We start from the raw sequence: 9,053 nt of genomic DNA on the forward strand, positions 1-9,053 counted from the left end.
CTCCACGGCATTTACAAAAGAGCCGCCACAAGCGCCGCTTCCGGCCGGAGCCCCACCCCCACGGACAGGGCCCGTCCCGGCCCGGGCGCTTCTGGGAACTGGAGTTCCCACCCGACCCAGTGCGCGCAAGAGCGGCACATCCGGGTCCAGGAGAACTACAACTCCCAGAGACGCCACAGACACGACGTTGCCTAGGAGATGGACGGCGCCGCGCCTTCCGCCCGGGCCGCGGGCCAGCGGCTTCCCTGGGCGGGCTACCCGGCGGGAGGGGAACGGCTTCCGAGGGGCGCCCCCAGTCGCTTCCAACAGGGCACTTCCGGTGCGGCGCTCGGCGCCCTTGGGAGCCGCGGGTTCCTGGGCTCCCGAGCCCGGAGGGGAGTGGCTTGGCGTTTTGCGCCCCGTCTCTGTTGTCTTATTTGACTCTGATTTGAGCAGCTTTGGGGGGAGACGCCTTGGTGCCCAAACACAGACGGCTTCGGTCACGTGGCCGCGCGTGGAGATGCGAGCGGCCAGCTGAACGCGCCCCCGCCCCACGTGAGCACCCGGGTGCGGGATGGGCGCGGCTTAGCGCCGGGAGCGAGGCTGGCGGGCTGGTCCGTCGTTATTTTTGTTTTGTTGATCAGAAGGCGAACGGAGCCCTGTGAGCCCTCCCCCTAGATGTCCTCGCTCTCCCGGCGCCAAGGGCTCGCGGCGGCTTGGCGGTGTGCCCGTCAGATGCTGAAACCTGTTCACCTTTTTTTGAGTCGGGTTCCCACTCAGGCCCCCAGGCACGAGGGCAAGGGCACGCTCGCGGCCCCCGCAGCCTCGGCCTGCTGGGCTCAGGCGATCCTCCCGCCTCAGCAGTCCAAGTAGCTGGAACCCCAGGCGCGCGACTCCACGCCACGCAAATTTTTCTTCTATGAGAGAGACAAGGTCTCGCCAAATTGCCCAGGCTGGACTCCAACCCCTGGGTTCAGGCCATCCTCTCGCCTCCGCCTCCTGGAGTGCAGGAATGGCAGGCGTGAGCCACCGCAGAAGTCCTGCGAAACCAATTCACTTTGAATACGGAAAGTGAAGAATTCAAGAAACGTTTTTCAATTGCGACGGCCCTTGAATCCAGGAAGTAGTCACGGCATCCGTCCATTCCTGGTGAGCGGAATGTGTAAAGAAATCAGATGACGTGCCATCGATGACCTGCATGGTAGTTGAAATAAGCTACCACTGGTTAAAGACAATTGCAGACATTCCACAGAAACGTGACCCCCAACATTTGTTTGTTTTCTACTTCAAAAAAAGGAAATCAAGGCTTCAGTTTTGCGTCTCGTTTCAATTTTTGTATAATTAAATTGTGGATGAGGAAACTAAAGCCCAGGTCTTCCAAGGTCACACAACTATTTATTTTTATTATTTTTTGAGTTGGAGTCTCACCCTGTCACCCAGGCTGGAGTGCAGTGGCATGCTCATGGCCACCGCAGCCTTGACCCGCTGGGCTCAGGTGATCCTTCTGCCTCAATCTTCCAAGTAGCTGGAACCACAGACATGTGCCACCATGCCTGGCTGAATTTATTGTAGAGACGAGGTCCCAAGTTGCCCAGGCTGGTCTCGAACCCCTGGGCTCAGGCAGTCCTCTTGCCTCCGCCCCCCCAAGTGCTGGGATGACAGGTGTGAGCCACCACTCCGGCTCACACACCTACTTGAAATACCAGACAAGGACCCAGACTATCTTCCCCTTCATTGATGGTAGCCTTTGGCTTGAAAGGCATGCGCAAAAAATTGATCATTTTTGTTAAAATATGTATCTTTGTGGATAGTCACAATATCCTCTACTTTTTGTGCCTATAATTGTACCACATTGTTGACTGAATAAATGATTGGGTCTTCTGCCACAGTATATTTACTGGCTGTTAAATAATGTTCTAATATATAGATTTTCCCTTGTAGCCCAAGCAATTTTCTTTTTTCTTTTTTTTTGAGTTGGAGTCTCACTCTGTCGCCCAGACGAGTGCAGTGGCCACTCCCAGCCACCTCAGCCTTGACTGCTGGGGCTCCAGTGATACTTCCGCCTCAGCCTTCCAAATAACTGGAATTACAGGTGCACGCTACCATGCCCGGCTAATTTTTTTGATTTATTGTAGAGATGAGGCCTCACAAAGTTGCCCAGGCGGATCTCGAACCCGCGGGCTCAGGCAATCCACTCACCTCAGCCTCCCAAGGTGCAGGATTACAGGCTGAGCCCCTGAGCCTGGCTTTCAAGCAATTTTCAAAACTGACCATTAAGCTTGAAGGGTCTCCAAATCCATTAAAACGTGGAGGGGTGGAGGGGAGGAACTTCCAGCGGTTCCTCTGCGGGACAATGAAAGCCTCATCAGCAGCTCCTATCTTTGTTGTATGTTCAGGTATTGCTGTAGAGAAAAATTGAACTGACAGCTCCCTCACAGGAGTTTTGACCCAAGATTATCCATTCTAATACAATCCTTTATGCTGTCACAGGAGGCAGGAAGGAACTATCATGTCATGGTTAAGAGCCTAGGCTTTGGAGTCAGCACCCAACCTTTCTGAAACCAGTCCTCTCATCTGCAAAATTGGGGTGATAATAATGACACTCACTTCCTAGGATTGTCAAGAAAATTACATTAAGAGAAAGGATAGCCAGGTTCGGTGGCTCAGCCTGTAATCCCGCGCTTTGGGAGGCTGAGGTGAGTGGACTGCCTGAGCCCGCAGGTTCAAAACCCACCTGGGCAACTTGGTGAGACCTCATCTCTACAATAAAGCAAAAACTAGCTGGGCGTGGTAGCGCGTGCCTGTAGTTCCAGCTACTTGGAAGGCTGAGGCAGAAGGATCACTGGAGCCCAGCAGGTTGAGGCTGCGGTGGCCGGGAGCAGCCACTGCACTCCAGTGTGGGTGACAGAGTGAGACTCCAACTCAAAAAAAAAAAAAGAGAAAGGATATATGTGAAAAGTTGTCATAACAACTACCACGTAGTAAAAAGTCAATGAGCAGGAGGTATTTTCATCTTTATGAGGAGTTCAAGTGTTGATTAACTCACTTTGCCAAAGGCCAGCTCATAGTTCATGTTAAATGATGTGCAGGGTACAGAATAGTACTTAAGATATTCCCAAATTATTTGGTAATGATTATTCATTTAACAAAGTTTATCTGGGTAGGAAAGATACTTGGATTGCTAAGAACTTTTCATGACTGGATTGGTGGTAGCAATGACTGCTCCATCAAGAGAGAAGAGAGTTGCAGGCCTTGCCAAGGGACCCTCCCCAAGCCCAGGTCATCTAGGCTAGAGAGATTGACTTCAGCAGGTTGGAAAGATGCACTTAGATGCAAGTATCTGGCCTCTGGGCAAAGGCAGGAAAACCTACAGCCTAATCCACCCATGGGAAGAGAGTGAAGGAGTTTCTCACCAAGGCCCTGAACCTCAGATTTCTAGCATTTTACTTCAGTAAAGAAACCTCTAACAATGTCGGATGCAGAAAGATACTTTTTTTTTTGTCTGGGTGTTTTAATATAGATGAAATCATTGCTGGTGCATTGGTCTTGCAGCAAAAGATCATGGACACCTATGAGTCTACACAACAAAGATTATCACCTCCATTACATTCTAGAATGGTGATGAATACACATTAAAGGAATTCTAGTCTGAACTTTTGTGGTGATAACAGCAGAGCAATACTGTGATAGTTGTCACACTGTATTTCTACTTTCTTCTTGAAAATAGACAGTAATTGAGATCTTTATGTAATGGTCTCATGGTTATTCAAGTATTCTATAGGTTTTTATTGCACATTTTTAAAGCAGCACATTTACTTTCCACAACTATAAAAATTATTAGTGATTTGCATATCCCAAACTTTCTGCAAGAGGCAGATTTGTCCAAAAAACTTTCACATTTGTTTCACTCTCTATTTATTAAAATATGATATTGAGTGGTTTCTATGTATCAAATATATTCTTCTTTGAATATTTAATAGATGTCACCAGTGAAGCCTTCTGATTCCGGGTATTTCTTTGTTGAGTAGTTTTTTAAATTATTATTACTGATTGTATCTCTTATGTGTCTATTCATATTTTCTATTTCTTTATAAGTTGTAGTTTGTGTGTTTTTAGGAATTTGTTCATTTTATCTAGGTTATCTAATTTGTTGATGTACAGTTGTTCGCAGAGGATTCTCTTATAATCCTTTTTATTTCTGAAAGGTCAGTAGTAAGGTTCCCACTTTCACTTCTGATTTTAGCAATTTGAGTCTTCTCTCTTTTTTCTTTCTTTCTTTCTTTTTTTTTTTTTTTTGAGTTGGAGTCTCACTCTGTCACCCACACTAGAGTGCAGTGGCTGCTTCTGGCCACCGCAGCCTCGACCTGCTGGGCTCTGGCGATCCTTCCGCCTCAGCCTTCCAAGTAGCTGGAACTACAGCCGCACGCTACCACACATGGCTAATTTTTTATTTATTGCAGAGATGAGGTCTCACCAAGTTGGCCAGGCAGGTCTCGAACCTGCAGGCTCAGGCAATCCACTCACCTCAGCCTCCCAAAGTGCTGGGATTACAGGCTGAGTCACCGAGCCCAGCCTCGTTTTTGTTTGTTTGTTTGTTTGTTGTTTTTGTTCCACAGTCCACCTAAAGTTTGGTGAATATTGTTGATTTTTTGAAAACCAACTTTTGGTTTTGTTTATTTTCTCTCTTTTTCTACTCTCCATTTCATTTACTTCTTCCTTATTTTCTTCCTTCTGCTGACTTTGGGTTTGGTTTACTCTCTTTCTTCTAGATCGTTAAGGGGTGATGAGCCGTTGTTGATTTGGGAATCTTCCTTCTTTTTAATGTAGGCATTTACAGGTGTAAATTTCCCTTACGCAGTTTGCTACGTCTTATAATTTTGGTGTGTTGTGTTTTTCTTTTCATTCTTCTCAAAATATCTTCTAAGTTTCCTTTTGAATTATTTTTTACCTGTAAATTAGGTTTATGTGTTTAATTCTCACGTATTTGTGATTTTCCAATTTTCCTTCGGTTATTGATTTCTAGCTTCATTTCATTGTGGTCAGGGACAGTCCTTCGAATAGTTTTTATTATTATAAATGTACCAAGAAATTGTTTTGTGGCCTAACATATGGTCTATTCTGGAGTGTTCCATGTGTACTTAGCATATGTTTCTGCTGTTGTGTGGGCTGTTATATGTGTAGGCCTGTTAGGTCTCTTTGGTTTATAGTGTCTATTTCCTTTTAATCATCACTTTAGTTCTCTCAATTACTGGAAATCAGTTATCAAAGTCTTCAACTATTATTGTCCAACTAATGATTTATTCTCTCAGTGCTGTCATTTTTGCTTCATATATTTTGGACTTCTTTTGTTAGGTGTGAATAAGCTTACAGTTATTCTATCTTGTTGTATTCGGCCCCCCCCCCTTTTTTTTTCAGTTGGAGTCTCACTCTGTCGCCCAGGCCAGAGTGAAGTGGCATATTCACTGCTACCCCAGCATCGACCTGCTGGGCACCGGCGATCCTTCCACCTCAGCCTTCCAAGTAGCCAGAACTACAGACGCATGCTACCACACCCAGCTATTTTTTAATTTATTGTAGAGACAAGGTCTCGCCAAGTTGCTCAGGCCGGTCTTGAACTCGTGGGCTCAGGCAGTTCACTCGCCTCGGCCTCCCAAAGTGCTGAGATTACAGGCTGAGCCACTGAGCCCAGCTACTCATTTATTAATGTGTAATGTTCTTTGTCTCTTATGACAATTTTTGACTTAAAGTCTATTTTGTCTGATATTAGTATAACATTGCCAAACGTCTTTTGCTTATCATTTTCATGAAAAATCTTTTTTTCATCTCTTTGCTTACAACCCATTTGTGTCTTTGGATCTAAAGTGAGCTTCTAGCCAGGCGTGGTGGCTTACACCTATAATTCCAGCACTTTGGGAGGCCAAGGTGAGAGAATTGCCTGAACCCATGGGTTTGAGACCAGCCTGGGCAACTTGGTGAGATCTCATCTCTATAATAAATCAAGAAAAACTAGCCTGGCATGGTGGCACATGCCTGTAGTTCCAGCTACTTGGAAGACTGAGGCGAAAGGATCGCCGGAACCCAGCAGGTCGAGGCTGCAGTGGCTGTGAGCATGCCACTGCACTCTAGCCTGGCAACAGAGTGAGACTCCCACTAAGAAATAAACAAACAAAGCCTCATACAGACGGCAAATAGATGGATCATAGGTGTGTTTCAATCTGTTTTGCCAATCCTTGACTTTTATTTGGAAAGTTTAACATAACGTTTACATTTAAAATAGTTATGGCTAAGGACGGCTTTAGTTCAGACATTTTGTTGTATTTCTCTATATGTTTTATATCTTTTCTGTTCCTCATTTCTTCCATTACTGCCTTCTTTTCTGTTTATTTTTTGTAGTGTACATTTTTTATTCCCTTTTCATTACCTTTTTTGTATATATATATTTTGTGGTTACCACTGGAATAACAATATCTTCAACTTATAAAAATTTAGTTTAAATTAATACCAATTTAGCCGGGCTCGGTGGCTCAACCTGTAATCCTGCGCCTTTGGGAGGCTGAGGTGAGTGGATTGCCTGAGTCTGTGGGCTCGAGACCTGCCTGGGCAGCGAGACCTCATCTCTACAATAAATCAGAAAATCAGCTGGGCGTGGTAGCTCATGCCTGTAATTCCAGCTACTTGGAAGGCGGAGGAGGAAGGATCGCCGGAGCCCAGCAGATCGAGGCTGCGGTGGCCAGGAGCAGCCACTGCACTCCAGTCTGGGCAACTGAGTGAGACTCCAACTCAAAAAAAAAAAATTAATACCAATTTAGGGATTAGGGACAGCTCATTTCTGTTTCCCTTTGAGTTAGCCATATTTTCATGTTTTTGTTTCTTTGGCATGCCTAATAAATTTTGTTGAGAATTGGACATTTTGAATATTATAATGTGGTAACTCTGGAAATCCGATTCTCTCTCCTACTCAGAATTTGTTGTTGTTGTTATTGCTTGCTCTGGGTTGTAGTTGTTGGATTTAGTGACTTTTTAAAGTATTTTTGTGAAAACAGTATTCTTTGTCATCTCTGGTTTCTGAAATCTCTGTTTCTTTAGTTTGTTGCTCAACTAGTGGTCTGAGATTTTATTTCTTTTTTTATTTCTTTTGACATTGAAAATGGAAACACTTTATTGACAGTTTAGGACCACAGTGGACAGTTTCACAGAACAGAAATAAACAGTCAAGACAATGAAGTGTAAAATGGTAGCAGACAGGTTAATACTTTTCACCCTCATCCTCTCCCTCAACACTACTCCAAGCTCCTCATAATCCTTCTCAAGGGCAGCCATGTCCTCACAGGCCTCAGAAAACTCTCCTTCCTCCATCTTCTCACCCACATACCAGTGAACAAAGGCACGCTTGGCATATATCAGGTAAAACTTGTGGTCCAGACGAGCTCAGGCCTCAGCAATGACTGTGGAATTGCTCAGCATGCACACAGCTCTTTGTATCTTGACCAGGTCTCCACCAGGCACCACGGTGGAAGACCGGTAGTTAATGCCAACCTTAAAGCCAATCCACAAAACAGATGGTATGCTTGGTCTTGATTGTGGCAATGGCAGCAGTGACGTCTTTGGGAACCACATCACCACGGTACAACAGGCAGCAAGCCATATATTTACCACAGCGAGGGTCACATTTCATCATCTGGTTGGCTGCCTCAAAGCAAGCATTGGTGATCTCTGCTACAGTAAGCTGCTCATGGTAGACTTTCTCGGCAGAGATCACGGGCATATGTGGCCACAGGGAAGTGGATGCAGGAATAAGGCACCAGGTTGGTCTGGAATTGTCAGGTCAACATTCAGGGCGCCATTAAATCTGAGGGAAGCAGTGATGGAGGACACGATCTGGCTAATAAGGCGGTTAAGGTTAGTGTAGGTTGGGCGCTCAATATCGAGGTTTCTATGACAGATGTCATAGATGGCCTCATTGTCTACCATGAAGGCACAATCAGAGTGCTCCAGGGTGGTGTGGGTGGTGAGGATGGAGTTGTAGGGCTCAACTACAGCTGTGGAAACCTGGGGAGCTGGGTGAATGGAGAACTCCAGCCTGGACTTCTGACCATAATCTGCAGAGAGACGTTCCATCAACAGGGAGGTGAACCCAGACCCAGTTCCCCCACCAAAGCTGTGGAAAACCAAGACGCCCTGAAGACCAGTGCATTAGTCGGCCAGCTTGCAAATTTGCTCCACGACAAGGTCAATGATCTCCTTACCAATGGTGTTGTGCCCTCAGGCATAGTTGTCGGCAGCATCTTCCTTGCCTGTGATGAGCTGCTCAGGGTGGAAGAGCTGGCAGTAGGTGCCAGTGCGAACTTCATCAATGACCATGAGTGCCAGGTCTACAAACACTGCCCTGGGTACATGCTTACCAGAAGAAGGTGTTAAAGGAGTCATCTCCTCCCCCAATGGTCTTGTCACTTGGCATCTGGCCATCAGGCTGGATGCCATGTTTCAGGCAGGAGAGGTCCCAGCAGGCATTGCCAATCTGGACACCAGCCTGGCAGACATGGATAGAGATACACTCATGCATGACGGGGACTTGAAGGGCCTGGAAGAGGCGAAGGGATGGCGGCAGGGATCTCCCACTAACAGACTAACAAGGAGTTCAGGGGAGAAGCAGTCCTGAGATTTTCTTAAATACCTGTAGGGAAAAAGAAAAAGTGCAAGAAGCAAAAAGAATACAATGCTCATCAGCTCTTTGCAGATTGGCTGTATTGGGACATTCCTTCTACACCAAGCTATTTACAATTCTACCTTACCTGTCACTTTCTGCTTGCACTGGGCATAAAACTGGCCAGATATTGAAGGTTATATCCTTCTCAGGTCTTTTCTCAGCAAGTGTCTTGCCCTTGACAAGAACACAGCTTTTCCAGATATTCCAGAATAAACTGGAGTTTTTCAAAGCCATTATTTTCCCTTGCATCAGTCCTTCAGGGAGCCCCAGACAAGTAAACACAGAAAAACTATTTTTTTTTTTTTTGAGTTGGAGTCTCACTGTCACCCAAACTGGAGTGCAGTGGCTGCTCCCGGCCACCGCAGCC

General features: G+C 46.0%; 1 pseudogene across 1 annotated transcript; it reads right to left on the reverse strand.

Moving 5' to 3' along the window:
• Positions 1-7,225: 7,225 nt before the first annotated feature.
• Positions 7,226-8,542, reverse strand: LOC103258948 (annotated as a pseudogene). The gene has a single exon (XR_504206.1). The product of XR_504206.1 is annotated as a tubulin alpha-1C chain pseudogene (transcript).
• Positions 8,543-9,053: the final 511 nt, after the last annotated feature.

This window comes from Carlito syrichta, unplaced genomic scaffold, assembly GCF_000164805.1.
Source record: "Carlito syrichta isolate Samal-C Ts95f unplaced genomic scaffold, Tarsius_syrichta-2.0.1 Scaffold302419, whole genome shotgun sequence".
Lineage (NCBI taxonomy): Eukaryota > Metazoa > Chordata > Mammalia > Primates > Tarsiidae > Carlito > Carlito syrichta.